The following is a 15,204-nucleotide window of genomic DNA, read 5'->3' as shown; positions in this document are numbered from 1 at the left end:
TCAAGCTGAAATTGTTCATAGTTATTCTCAGTGAGACACTTTTTTTAAGATAATGGGCAAAAAAGGGGAAGTGATTCTTAAATTTTACTTTTGATTAATTGCCTTCAGTGTGTATGAGAGCAGAGATTGAGCAGCTGGTGTGTATCAGTATCAAGAAGGTGAAAAATGTGGTTCAGGCAGATGAGAAACCTGTCTCCCTGAGTGCAGAGAATGACTTGGGAAGCTCTAAATGGATTAGGAACAATACTGGGACTGAAGAAGGGAAGAATGGTGACTAAACCTGAAAAGTTAGTTCTAAATTTTGGGGGATTTTCCCCCCAAATGCTCCCCCCCATTTTCAGTCTTTCTACAGTGGATTTTCACTCTTGGAGATATCTGAGCAATAGTTTGTGGTGTGCATTGAGCAGGAAAAGTGATCCCAGGCTGAATGGGGCAAAACAAGGCCCATTTTTGCTCTGTCTGCCTCAAGGTCAGACTTGCACAAAATAACCCCTCATGTCTATGTGCAGAGAAAGGTCACCTTGATCCTGCTTGGGTAGTTCTGTTTCTGATATGTCAGTGGTAAATTTTGGGCATAGCCCTGGTTAAGAGTGCTGAGCTGATACATGGGTTAGAAACTTGTCTGACGTCTGCCTCCCCTCAAGATAGGGTGGGTTTCTAGAGAGGAGCCTAGATCAGGCATGTGATGGAAAACATACAGTTAGTGAGGCTTACACAGCCTGTGCCAGATGCTGAGGTGCCATTCATGTAGGGGTGCCTTTAGCTAGAAATGATTTTAGGGAAAGGACCTTCTCCCCTAGGTCCATGAAGGTTATCCGATGGACAGTCTCTAGGAGACCGAGCGACAGGATCTCAGCCATGATTTGTGTACTGACATGATGGATGTACTTTGTCAGCAGCTTCAGCACAAACTAAGAAAGGAGAACAGTGCTGCATCAGATCCTGTCCTGGACCTCCATTATCCCAGATGTTTGTCCTCCTTTCCTCTATGACCTACCCCTTCGCTAACCCTGGAGACACAGCATGTGCCTTTGCTGTTCCCACAGTTATGCTCTTGTTCCTCATGCTGCTCCTGCAACAGCTGGAAACATCACTTTCTTGTGTCCTGGCAGAGGAGCAGAAGATTGTCTCTACTGATCAGACAGATGCCTCTTTCGTGGCTTTACTTTAGATGAACCATTCTGTTCACCTACAGTGCAGACACAATCTCAGGCTCAGTTCTCTCCTTTCTTTCCTGTTTAGCTCTGTCCTGAATTATCTGAAAAAGGGCCCTGATTCCTCTCCATCCACCTGAGAGGAGAGACAATCCTCCATAGGTGCCTCCTCAGCATTGCCCGTTTCTGGCACCCGGCCCCCCTCCTTGCTGTAGCCTTTTTGTGTGCAATAAGATGCAGCAGTAAACAAAGAATAAGCTTTGTCTGTTCAAATACGTTAATGACCAACCAGTCAATACTACCCTATTCATTTATTAGAAACTGAGAAAATGCCTGTTACCTTTTGAGACCCGACTACTGCAGGTGCTGGGTTTGTTTGTTTAGTATATAAGAAGCTATCGATCAGAATATTTAGCCAAAAGTTAGAATGCTTATTGTGAAGTGTTGCTGAGATGTGTGACTTTACTGAGCTAATCTAAAGCAAAAATTATTAAAGCCAGGTCAATAATATGGATTGCTCCCTTCTTTAACATCTTGCTCAAAGAAATACAAATGAATTTATTTATATCCATTTGTAATATAGATTTCTGCATCCATCTCCAATATACTAATATTTATTCTTGTAGGAGTTCAACTGGTAGTTTTTTCCTTATCATATTTACTGTCATTAAAATTGTTGAATAATTTTGACTCATAATTTTGTGTGTATATCCTATGAAATAGCTTAATAAAATCAGTGTTTAAAGTTCTTCCAAAGCTTTGAAAAACATTTAGAAGGAAGATATATTATGGGTTTTTGACTCACTAAGCTTGGGAAATATATTTTCATTTTTGTCATCAATATTCCCCCTTTCACTATATATCAAAAACAGATTTCCTCCCCTATAGATTTCCAGTTTCCTGTGTAAACATGTTTGTCTGCATTAAACCTTCCCACTTTGTAAACCATACCCTGCTTGTACACTGTGTTTTGTTTGTGATTACAAGCAGGAGCCCTATGCTTCATTTCTCCAAGTGAAGTAATCTGTACTTTGGAAATTTTATTTATTTCAATGTATACAATTTTTGTTCAAATAAGCCTATGGCAACTTGCATTTATATTACCGCTCAGTTATAAAGCACTCCAAATGCATTATGAAAAGTGTGAAGGTACAGAAATGAAAGATCATTTGCAAGGAGAACATATACAAAAGGTCACATTTGATACTTAGATAGGATTGATGCTTCCCTGTATCCCAGCTGCTCCTCTTTTGAGCCATGGAGCTGTATTGATAAGACACACTTATCTTTCTTGATGGTAAAAATGTCTTGCTTTCTAGAGTCAGTCAAGTACTACAAAAACCAGTGGGGTCTCCCCAGAGGCATGTCCTCATGTCTAGTTCTTCATATTTGTGTTTTTCAGCTGTCTCACACAAGCATAGCATCCACATGCAGGCACATTCATCACTTCAGTGTTAGGAGGCTTATCACTTGCTGTCATAAGGTGATCCACTGACAGATGCTCTGGCATTTTCATCACCCTCAATACTGTTTCCATTATATCTTGTATAGGTTCTCTGAAGGGAGATGACAAGCACATGTGGAGACAAATTCTTTGAAACACCAAGTAAATCCCAGTCTTTCCTTTCAAGGACTATTGAATATTTCTAGTTTATTTGAAAATGGGTTGTGCTTTCTGAAGAATCTGAGTTTATTTTGGGAAGGGGTAGATTGTAGTGGTGGTGAAGGTTCTTATCCATATGTATAAAGTAATTATGGTCCTTTCAGAGAATTTTAATTCATCACACTATATTTATTTGCAACTCACCAATCTGAAGGCACTCTTAAACTTATGCAATAAATTTCACACAAGAATCCCTTTTTTATGTAATTAAAACACATCACAAAAAGCTGAAGGATGATATGTCCAAGGTCCTACCAAAAGCTGGAAACCCTCTTTCAGGAGACCAATTGTACTTCATATGATACTGCTAATAAACGTATCCCTTTTTTTCCTCAGAACACTGACAGCCAGTCTGGAGTGGTTTGAGGGGCCAAACTCTGCAAAATAATAATGTGATATTAAAAAGGCTACTTCTGCCTATCTTTTTGTAATAACCTTTCTTGTTCAAAACTAGCTGAAGGAAAAAAATACTTGTACTGTTATTTGCCTTTTTTTTTTAGTAGCTTGAACTATTTGCAGTATCTCTGTTATTTTCCTCTTCTGAAAGGAGGGCATAGAAAAGCATATTTATTGTACTTTCTGTCCTAAGTTAACCACAGGGCTTGAGGTTTAATATCTCAGCACTCCACAAGTCTCATGTTTACAACATCTGCAAGGTAGTGAAGTTGTAGATGGTATTGTATGATTTTTTTCAAGGCTGAAAGTGTTTGGCAATTCCTTGAAATTCTACGGCATACATTCTAATGCAGACAATTCCTTCCATCATGTACAATAGCAATATTAATTATCTCTATGGAAATAGTCACTGAAAATCAGAATATAATATATTATGCATATTCTTCTGTAGGAGTGAATCTGGTACATTATTTGTTCATAAACCACCACAACCATCCCACATCCTCCCTGGTGTTGGGAGGTTGTTTTAATGCTCATGTATTACTCTTGCCCCTGAGTGTGAGGATGTTTGGTGAACACAATCTTCTTCAGGCAGTATAGGACAGCAATGTCAACACCTGTGTGCCAAGCCAGTGTATGAAAAAGTGCAGACAGAACAATGTTCACAAGCTGTGAACAGAAAAGCAGCTATTTGGGTGGAGGTGTAAACCATGTCTTTTCTAATTAGGTCAGAGTTGAATGGTTTGCAGAGGTCCCAAGACTGTTTTTCCACTTGCAGCTGGTCACTGATATTGTGTAAAGGATGTATGACAGCATATTTAGTTCATGCTGAGGTATATGAAAATACTTTCTGCAGATGAGCATTTTTATGGATATTGTTTCAGACTTTGAACATGGAAAAAATAAGGTCCTGGGATAAGAGCTTAAAATAATTCTTTGTCCTTTTCCTCTTAAAAAACCCCGGATATTTTAACATATGTTGTGTATATACAAATGTATTTTTAATCTAACTTTTTGGGCAGGAGAGGGTTGTTTGCTTTCATCTGGATTTTGGCTTTATGGGCTTTCATACTGTTGCTATTCATTATTTTGAAGAATGATGGAAATAAACACTTTCAGACAATACATGCAGACACAACCCAGGCTTCTATATGTTCCTTCCCCATTTCTTTTCTCAAAGACTCCACAGGATAGGCAAAAACCCAGCTTCTGAAATTTAGATTTATCACCAAGATGCCTGATCAATATATCCTTGATCTCAGTAGGAGTCTCCCACTGGGAGTTGAACAAGGTGCAGATTTATGTAGAACAAAGCAGCCAGAGTGTGGCTGTTCCCAGATGACTTTCTGAGCACTGCACATTTGTGGGCATTAGCTTACGGGCTACCTGATTCAACAGATCCCTTTTCCCATTGTTATTTCAATGTATCAAGGCATAAGATCAAGGCGGTCCAGGTATGTCAGATTATATATTCTCTTTTCATTGTATTCTCTTGTTTTCCTAGTACCTTTTCTGAGCTAGTTACATTTGTTCATTTGTTTGGCCTTACATAGGTTTGTTCTAACATTTGAATTGACCCAGCAACACACACCTATTCAAAAGACTGTTTTGTGAGTAAGAATGTTGACCTGAATAAAACTCACCACATATTCCAGGTAAAATTTACCCTTTTTAATTATAGCCTCTGGGGTAGACCTGTAAGGGGTATATAAATTTTTTATGTTCACAACAATGAGAAGCTTGTTCATGAATTCTATTAGTACTGTTGCTCTATTGTACTTAGGAAAAAATTGCAGATTCCAGTCTTTAGCATAACCAAATTATACAAGTCTAGTGAGCAGTGATAAAAATAACAGCACTGATGTCTTCAAGCATCAACTGATGTCTGCTAGACTTGACAGGTTCTAGTAATTGGGGAACCTGTGATTGACTTTGCAATGCCTGTGCTGCTGCATATTGCTGTAGAAAGAAGCTTTCTCTGTGTCTGTGGAAAGGGGTAGAAGAGTCTAACAAAAGAGAAGATCAGAAATTATTTTCATTTATTAATCTCAGAATGTCCGAACCACAGAGACTTTAATAATTGCTCTTTTTAAGGTCCATTTATTATTACTGATTTTTCTTTCCATATTTTCCAAAATGTGAAATGAAACTTTAAAAGATAATTCATTTTCTACTGATAGTTGCTTACCTGCCCATTGTTCAATAACTGATGTGTACTTTTGGAGCTGTAGTGCTCTATGGGACCTGAAAAGTTTACACAGCACATGGATAACTGTTACAATGCTTTTGCATCCCTAGAGAACTTTTTCTGTAAACCCTTAGAATTGCTATACAGCCATGGTTCAGAGTGTTTGTCACAAAGCAGCATTTAAAGGACTCATTTGACTTTATAATGTCTAATTTGTGAATGTTTTTATTAGAAGGAGAGGGTTTGAAATGAGCACAAGGGCAAAATAAGACATAAATTAGGACAGTGACTACTCATAATACTCCAAAATTCCCCTTACTCTTCCATATTTTTCTGACACATCATCTCTCCCAGATGCAATGAGAGTGAAGCACCAGCTATGTGTGTCAGCAACAGTGTCTTAAAATCCTGTTAAATGTTCTGAAATAGGAAACTCTTTGTGTTTATAACTGGCAGAGCAGGGGAGGAGAGCTGTGTGACCCCCTTCTGCCTGCTGCTCCTTTGACACTAATTTCAATCTGCTGACTGATTGGCAAGTGGCAAACCTGTTAGCAAGAGCTCTTAAGCTGTGGGATCCAAGTCAAGGTTGTTTAATAGCAGTGAGCTCTAAAAATGTACTTTAACCTTCTGGGAGGGTTTGCCTTGAATATTCATTTCAGTCATTTATATTTACTGGTGGAGGTTTTCAGAAACAGATTATGCACAAATATATTGGGAATGGTAAATCACAGAATCAAAGAATCACAGAATCATAGAACTGTTTGGGTTGGAAAGAACAGTCATCTAGTTCCACTCCTTTGCCATGAGTACAAACAGCTTCAATCTGATCAGGTGGCTCAAATTCTCCTCTCAAGGCTGAAGAGCCCCAATTCTCTTAGCTCATCTTCTGAGGAGAGATACTCTGGCCCCATGATCATCTTCATGGTCTCCGTTGAACACTCTCCAACAGGTCTATCTCCTTCTTAGGTTGTGGGCTCCAGAGCTGGATGCAGCACTCCAGGTGCTCTCATAAGAGCAGAGCAGAGGGCCAGAATCACCTCCCTCAACCTGTTGGCCACACAGCTTTTGATGTAGCCCAGGACACAGCTGGCTTTCTGGGATACAAGTGGACATTGCCAGGCCACGTTGACCATCTACACCAAAATCCTTCTCCTCAGGGGTGCTCTCAATCCATTCACTGCCCACACTAGTTTTGTGCCTGAGATCACCCTGACCCAGATGCAGGATTTTTGCTTGGCCTTGCTGAGCTTCAGGAGGTTCCCACATTCCCACCTCTCAAGCCTGTCCAGGCCCCTCAGGATGGCATTCCTTCTCTCCAGCATGTCACTTGCACCACACAGATCAGTGCCACCAGCAAACCTGCTGAGGGTGCCTCAGTCCCTCTCTCCATGTCCCTGACAAGGATGTTGAACAGCACCCCTGGGGATGACACTCCTCACTGGCCCCCACTTGAACATTGAGCCATTGACCACAACTCTTTGGGTGCCACCATCCAGCAAATTACTCATTCACCATGAGGTTCATCTGTCAAATCCAACTTTCTTCAGTTTAGAGACAAGGATCTCATGTGGGACAGTGTCAAATGCTTTGCACAAGTTCAGGTACATGGCATCAAGTCCTTTGCTTATCCACCAGTGCTGTAATCCCCTCATAAAAGGCCACCATATTAGTCAGGCATGACTTGTCCTCAGTGAGGCCTTGTTGGCTGTCATCAGTCACTGCCTTATTTCACACGTGCCTTACCAAGGTTTCCAGGAGGATGTCTTCCATGATCCTGCTCCATGATCTTGCTGGGTGTGGAGGTGAGATTGTCTACCTTGTATTCCCAGGGTTTGCTCAAGTATAGCAAAGCTGGTTGTAATGTACATGTGCCTTCAACACTTATTTTAGTTTTTCATCAGGTTTGTGATGATACACAGAGCTAAACCACAAGGTTCTGTAAAAGCAGAAAACGTAATGATGCTTCAGGCTAAAGGGTAGAGAATAAATCAGTTGTTATGCTCCCACCCCATTGTGTAAAATCAGGTTTTGTACATATCCCTACGAATGGATGGAAGCCTTTCTGGGCTTGCTGGACCTAGATAAATGTGTTCCTTCTTTTTCACTCTTTAATATATCAAAAAAAAAAAAAAAAACAAAAACAAAAAAAAAAAAAAAAAAAAAAAAACAAAAAAAAAAACCCACGGCCTGTGTTTGCTAAAGTCTAGATTTCTGGTATCTTTATCTCCTGGTGTGTTCTGAGCAGCCAAAAATGGTCTTTTTACAGATTCACTTCTGAATTAACAGCTACCTGATAGAGGACACTAAAACATTTTGGCCAGGCTGTCTTGCTGCTTTAGTTGCTTCTCACAACATAAATTTTATCTGGAGAGGCTCATGTTCAATTTTACGTATTACTCAGTAATCATGTCTTCTCCCAGGAAGGGCCACTACCCTGGCATTTATATGCCTAGAGCTCTGGGTTTGTATTAGCAGAATACAATACACTATTACAATTAGTTTCCTTTATTGGTGTTTTGGGGGATTTTTTTTGGGTTTTTTGTAATAAACCATGTAATAGGTTACTCAGCACATCACTTCATGTGTCCAATGTTATCTCAACAGTATAAAATTATGAACTAGAGACAACAAGAGAGGACCCTTCGTCATAGGATTTTGCTGACTTATTTTTAACTTTGTAGAATGACCATCCACCATGCCAACAGGTGCTTTAGAGGGGAGTATAATAATAAAAATCACTGTTAACATAATTCAGCTGTATCTCATTATTGTGAGCACTAAAAAGAAGAGGCGACCAAAAAAGCAGGGTTATATTGATTTATGGTTGTTCTCATTCAGCAGAAATCTCCTTTGAGAAAGCACTCAGGCAAAATTAAATTGCTTAAGTGTTTATGCAAAAGAAGAAATACCTGAAAGAGATAAAGCAGTTGTTTTCAGTGTGTCTTTTTCTGCTACAGTTTTTGAGTGATTACCCTAATTGGAACTGTTAACAGTAGAATGAGATGCCAGCTGTTGGAGAAGGAGATAATGGAAAAGGCTTTGTAAAAGAAGTCTGCAAGATCAAACCTTTTGAGGAAAAAATTATGATTTATCTGATGAGTCTCCAGTTTGGCTGAAGTTTAAATACAAAGAGATTAATGTTTTGGGTTGGAGTTTTTTGGTTGTTATTGCTGTTGCTGGGTTTGTTTCTTTCTTCCTATTATTCATTTGTAATACATTATGACAGGAAAAACAAACCTATTTTTTTACAAAACAAGAGCTCCATGGGGGACACTGCAAGGAGTGACTCACAGAGTGTGATATGTTTGCCCATCCTAAAGGTGAACATGTAAATACCTTCCCACAGCAGCCAGAGGAATAGCAAGGATGCCAGTCTGTGGCCCCTTTTCTGTCAGCACAGGACAAAACTATTTCAGGAAACTCTCATCAGGTGCAAACATTTTTCGCACATTTTCCTTGCCTTCTTGCTGTGAATGTGAATGCTGTTATGTCCTCCCTTAAGCTTCCTGAAGGCATCATGAGTGTAGCAGTCTCCATTTTATTTCCTTGTTCTTTGTTTGCAGTGTGTGATGCCACCAAGACAAATGAAGGGGAAAAGAGTGGGGTGAGAGAAGCCAAGGAGTACCAGTAAAAGGAAGAAGCAGTTTTTAAAGCAAATAAAAAGCTGTGCAGACACAAGTAGTCTTCCCACAGTATTGCTCGTGTTCCAACATATTCAAGGATGATACAGGGACTGCTGAAGGATGAAGAGAAGTCTGTTGGTAATTCTTTCCATAGTATCTTTTGGGAACAAATGGCCAGATGCTGTGCCTCTTTCACCTCAGTTGCAATAGCTTTCTCGAAGAGCAGAAGACTAAAATGGTACAGACATCCCTACTGTGGCTAATGCAGTAATACTGATGAAACTACGAGGTCCAGATACATCTTAAAGTGCTGTAAGTCCCTTCCCTGGCATCTTTATTTCTGAAATACACTGTGGGACTCTGAACAGTTCTTTATGGACTACCCTTTGCACAAACATCATCATAAATATAATAAAAATATACAATAGTTCTAAATCACATTTTGAATTAATACCTTCTTTTGGTAGGCAGTTACTGGTGAGGGTCATGCTAATTCTTGAATAATAAAAAGAGGCAAGATATATCAAAAGATAATTTAATGCACTGTCTGTGCTTTATTTCTATTTAAAATATTTAGCAGGGTCATCTAACAGCATTTTAGGGGCTGTCAGATTCCTGAAAGCCATTTGGGACTCGTAAATATACTGCATAGTCTACATGAAACATGTGATTTCTGGAGACAGCTAGAGACACTACAGGACATTGGAAATGGTTTTAGTTGTCCACTGTCCCACACGACATCCTTGTCACTAAAGGGAGAGACACAGATTGACAGGTTGGATTAACACACTCAAAAGAGTTGAAGCCTTTCTGGAAGTTCTTTTTGGTGCCCTGACCTCCAGCTACCTTCAAAAACATTTAGCTCTCCTTCAGTACCTGTTTTGTCTCTACCATCTCCAGGCGAAGACTCAGAGGTACTGGCTTAAAAAAAAAAATTAGGAGCCACATGTGGCTATTTGCATGTTGATGTCTTGGCTTCAAACTGAGCCCCCAGGTTTAATGGTGTCAAGTTTAATGGCAAACACTGGCCTCACACTGGATCTTGAAGATAGGTCTCTACCCCTTACATCTTATTCCAAACACCTATGGATGTTTGAATGGTATGCATATAAAGGGAATGAGACCAGGTGATCATGAAACAGGGAGAAAACTGTCAGGTAGCCTTCACCTCATGCTCACTTATTTCTATTATTTTAAATTGAAAGATTCAGGTTTAAACTTGGTGTGTGCAAAAGCTATGCAATACAGTTACATATAGAATCTTTAGTTTCATTTTATAGGGCTTTTTTTACTAAGTTTAGATTTGATTTTGGCATATCAGATGTAATGTGTATCTTTCACACCCACTGTGGAAGAGATTTCACTTCTAGCTTACCTTAACTACAAAACAAATGGTTACATAGGACCCACATTAAATGTGTGACACAGAAATCATCTTACCAGGTATCAGAAATGCTGTCTATTCAAGTGAGGCAAAGCAGATGGTGAAATGTGCAGCACATTAAGTATAAAAGGACTTACCAAAGATGCCAGGTATATCAGTTTTCTTAAAAAAGAATCCATTGCTTTCAGGGGTTTTAAAACATGCTTCTAAATAATCCATTCTGCACAGCACAATTCAGCAAGTATGTCTGAGGCAGACAGCATGTGTTTTTTTAATTTTCCTGTATTGTGATCAGAACAGCTCATTTTGATCCACATCCAGTGCAGAGTGGATAGGGACTGTAATGTTTTCTTATTCTATCACTTGCAGATATATTTTTTTAATTTCATACTATTCAACCTCAATAGTTTGTAGTGTTTCATATTTAAAGATCTGTAAAAATATTTCAGTCAGGATATTTCCCACTATGCTAAATGCCAGATAATGGCTATGGCTACTGTCTCCAAAGAGCCTTACAGGTTTAGGTGCAAGTTGTGCAGATTTTCTTCACACACCAAGTTATAGACAGGACTACTGACAATGACTATTAGTAAGGTTCCTTAACAGTTTCTATTGAAAGATTTTGTTTACAGAATTTGGCTGAAAACTTTCCCAAAATTTAACTAGTTTAAATAAAGTGAATAAATTTAGTTGCCAAAATTTCACTAGTTGAAGTGAAATTAATGTATTTACTTTCTCTGGAATTAAGCCAGAATAAGAGTAGATATGAGATAGGCTTTGTTGCTTGTTTGCAAAGGTTTGTGATCTTTTTTTGTTATTAAAAAAAAAAAACAAAAAAAAAACACCCAAAAAAACCCCCAAAAAAACCCAAACCAAAACAAACAAACAAGCAAAAACAACAAAAAACCCTACCAGATACTCTGCTAGTCTAGTGTTTTTCATCCAGCACTTACTGTTTTTGCAGTGATTGTGAGACTAGAACTGCATCTTCTACCACCACAACAGAAATCTACAAGTCAGCAATCAGCCTGGGGGGAAAAAATGAGTGTTCACCACAGACATACTGAAGCTTCCCTACAAATAACTCTGATGGCTCTGTGCACATTGAGGGAGTGAAGGATTCACTGAAATTATGGCAATTTTCCTTCTAAAGTCATCCAGAGGAAATGGCTGCAGGGTTATTGTGTCTTATGAGTCTTCAATGATTCTTCAGCTGCACAAACTAGAAAACACTCAGGACAGCAGCAAAACTACAGCAAAAGTACAATAAGGCAAAGAGAGTAGACTGAGACAAAGAATCAGTCTGGGGACACTATGATTAGAGGATTCAGCCTTGATAAGAGGAAGACAGATATAGCAACAGTGGAGATAACATACAAGACCAGAGAATGTGATATAGAGGTGAAAGAAAGGATAAAGACAGATTGAAGTTGAGTTGAGAGAGAAAAAAAAAAAGTGAAACTGACCAGGGCAGCAAGACACAAAACATGGAATAGATATGTGGGGAGAGGTCAGGATGTTGCTGGGTTGCAGTTTAAAACAAATATCTCCTGAAGAAGGTGACAAAATACCACTACAGAACTGATCACTCAAAAGTTAGGGATGCGAAGATTCATTTTGCGTAACTGAAACAGAAACATACAGTAAAATGCAAAATTTCTTGAAAATAAATCAATCAGGACTTTTTTTTAATGGCTTACAAAAACATATTTAGTGCTGCATCTTCCTGACTGGCAGTAGAATAGGAAGAATAGCACCATCTCTTCCCCCATAGGAATATCAAGAACTGTTAACATTTTCAGAGTGCTTAAATACTACAAGGCCATGTGTAAAAGATAAATGAGGAAATTGTTCATTCTGTCCCTAGAGAGCAGGTTTCATGTTCCATATTTATTTCATTGGATCCAGAACCCTTGATGTTCCTGAAAATCTCACATAAGGCTTGATAATATCTTTAGGAGTATAAATACCATGGAATTTTCTAGATAGATCTTTGTACTATCTTCAGTGCAAACACCTAAACTCCTATTTGAGTTTCTTTAATAAGGCAACCAGCTGCTGCACCTCAGCACAAAGCAAAGTGAGCAATGGGGACTCATATGAGAATAAATGATGGCACCAAAAAGACAATATGAAATCACACTCAGTACCACACATAAGGGGACCTTGCAGTTTCCTATGCTGCTGTGGTGAGAAACGCAGGCTGAGGCACCTAAATAAAAAATCTTGTGATTAAGATAAACATTTAGGGGGATGTAACATAATTTCCCACTAGCATCACTAAATAAGAAATTAACAGTCTGAGAACAGAGACAAAGCTGCATATTTCATCTGCTAATGTAGGTTCTTTTTCTGCACTCATTAACACAGCTGAATGACACATAGAGGATTTCATCATCAATCGTTTTTGAATAATCTTCATACTCACTCTCCAATTTGCTGAAGAATTACTTTGAAAGAAAAGAATTGAATTAATATTATTAATGAAATTTCAGTTACCAAAAAAAAAAAAAAGAAAAAAAAAAAGAAAACAATCAATTCCTCACTGAATTAGACATAAAGAGCTAGCATGAAGGCATTATTTATCCAGAGTCACAAATCTGAGTGTTGGATAATGTGCAACAGATGAATAAACAAAGAAAAAGGTAAAGAAGGCAACAAGAAGGGTTTGAAAGAATGTTAACAACAAATACAGATGTGACTGTGTAGTATTCAAATAACTGCAAACAACAAAAACCTTTGAGAATTCTGCAATTTTCTCATAATTAATGGAAAGAGGGAGGGGGGAAGTGATATAAAGATTATCCAAGCCAATCCTACTTGCCATTTTCTGGTGAGAAAAAAATAACTGATTTACAGCAAACACAGCTGAATTCATGTCATACTCTTCTTATTTTGGCACATTTTATGGTGCCTAGAGCCAGAATAGATCAGTAGGCCATTGAGTCTTATCTCCAGCCTACCACGTGCCAGCTAACTTCCCACAGTTACCCTTGTACTGAGTTCACAATCTTGCTTTCAGCAAATTATAACTTCAGAAAAGTATCCTGTCTTAATGTGAATACTTCAAGGAGCATAGACTTCATCAATTCCCTTGATGATTTTTCTCATTAGTTAATAAGAGACATTTACCACCTATCATCTAAACTGAAATTTTGAACTCTTTGCTTTCACCTTGCTCATTTTTCTTCCATTTTTAAAGTTACTTTGAAGTACAAGGTACTTTCTATCTATTGAAAATATTTCTACTGAATTACATCTATCTTTGGTCATGGTTCTGATAAACTAAATAGAAAATAAATTTTCTTTTGTATTTTCTCTAATTCAAAAATAGCTGTTTCTGCCATCTCTGCAATTTTTCAATATCCCTTTTAATGTAGAGAACAGGGCAGGATTCATCTCCAGCTAAATATACGTGACTTGACTAATTTTTATAAATATCTAGCACTATTTGTGATATCTACAGGCATCTAAGACATAACACACTGCAGGAGGAGGACTTTCAAAAGACATGTGGTCCTTCTGACCATGACAAATGGCAATAGACATTAAAGTTAAGGCAAAGGAATCATCCCACAAGTTCCAGACTTATTCAACTTAATTTCATAATCACACATGCTTATGTAAAACACATCTTACATGTGCACATGTATTTCACATGCATTTTTAAACTCCTTTTAAAAATCAATAACAATCTGGTCAAGGTAGTCAACAGTACTTAAAGAAAAAGTTGATTGAAAAATGGGTGAGATGAATCACTGCTTAGATTAATGACTATTGAATAGGGTCTCAAATGAATAGCTCACTGATATTTATTGCCACTTAAGACATCCTAGGGTATTTTTCTTGGTCTCCAGCTGCCATCCTAGGCAGTCAAGAGACCACTACCATCCTGCATCAGCTGTGTTTGGATCTCTTTGACATCCTAAGGCATCTCGAGCAGTACAAGATAAATATGTTTCATCAACTGATTGAGGCCTTTTCTCAGAGTACAAGACCAGAGCTATACTCCAACCCTGGTAAGTTTTGCACTAGGTACATCTCTGAGCACATCCCTTATGGAATTGCTCCTACTCACAGCCTAGAAATTACTGGAGGTCTTTGTGCCACAGCATTCCACTGAGATAAAAATGCTTATTGCCTGCAGTCCTGAAAGCCTGTCAGGATGTGGATGGAAACCACCTCAACTTTCATATGGCCCAGGTTCCCTTTATAGCCAGTGGAGAGAAATTAGCATTTCTACAGCATGAGTCATCTGGGTTGTTTAGAGATCCACCTTGAGATGAGATGAATTTCAGCAAAGAAGTGCTTGTTTCTTCAAAGGGACAAGAAACTCGATTATTACCTCCGATCTAAATATCTAAGCTGTAGAGATCTATTACTTTTTATAATTAATATGACCTTTACTGTCCAAGTTATAGTCTTGCCTTACAGAATTAAACATATCTCTAATTTCTTTCAGGGCTGTATCATCTTTTAACAATGAGCAATGTATTGGATGAAAATTACCCAAATACTACACTGGAGAGGAATTCAGGATGCCAGTTCTCCCAGAGGACCAGGAAGAAGGAAAGAAAGCTCTGTTTGTGCCATATAAAAGCAGCTGGTTTTCCTCCACGCTGCAAGCATATATGTCTGACCCTGAAGAGTGAATGTTCCAAAGTCTGGCAATCATATCTGCAGTCCTGAAAAATCCAAAAGAATTTCCAACCACCTGGAATGGAAACGACCTGGAATTTTCCTTTCAATTGAAAATTTTACTTTTTACTCCCAGCACCTTGCTATGGATTGCTTAG

The 15,204-nt window shown here is 38.5% G+C and overlaps 1 long non-coding RNA gene across 2 annotated transcripts; it reads left to right on the top strand.

Moving 5' to 3' along the window:
• The first annotated feature begins 6,272 nt into the window (after positions 1 to 6,272).
• Positions 6,273 to 9,093, top strand: LOC137470236 (uncharacterized). 2 transcript variants are annotated; one of them, XR_010996959.1, is made up of 3 exons: positions 6,273 to 6,401; positions 8,628 to 8,831; positions 8,965 to 9,093. It is a non-coding gene; the product is annotated as an uncharacterized lncRNA (long non-coding RNA). The 2 variants fall into 2 exon arrangements; XR_010996958.1 differs by lacking the exon at positions 6,273 to 6,401 and adding an exon at positions 6,823 to 7,091.
• Positions 9,094 to 15,204: the final 6,111 nt, after the last annotated feature.

The sequence above is a fragment of the Anomalospiza imberbis genome, chromosome 3, assembly GCF_031753505.1.
Source record: "Anomalospiza imberbis isolate Cuckoo-Finch-1a 21T00152 chromosome 3, ASM3175350v1, whole genome shotgun sequence".
Lineage (NCBI taxonomy): Eukaryota > Metazoa > Chordata > Aves > Passeriformes > Viduidae > Anomalospiza > Anomalospiza imberbis.
The sequence above is the reverse complement of the archived record's forward strand: the minus strand, read 5'-3'. Positions and strand labels throughout refer to the sequence as shown.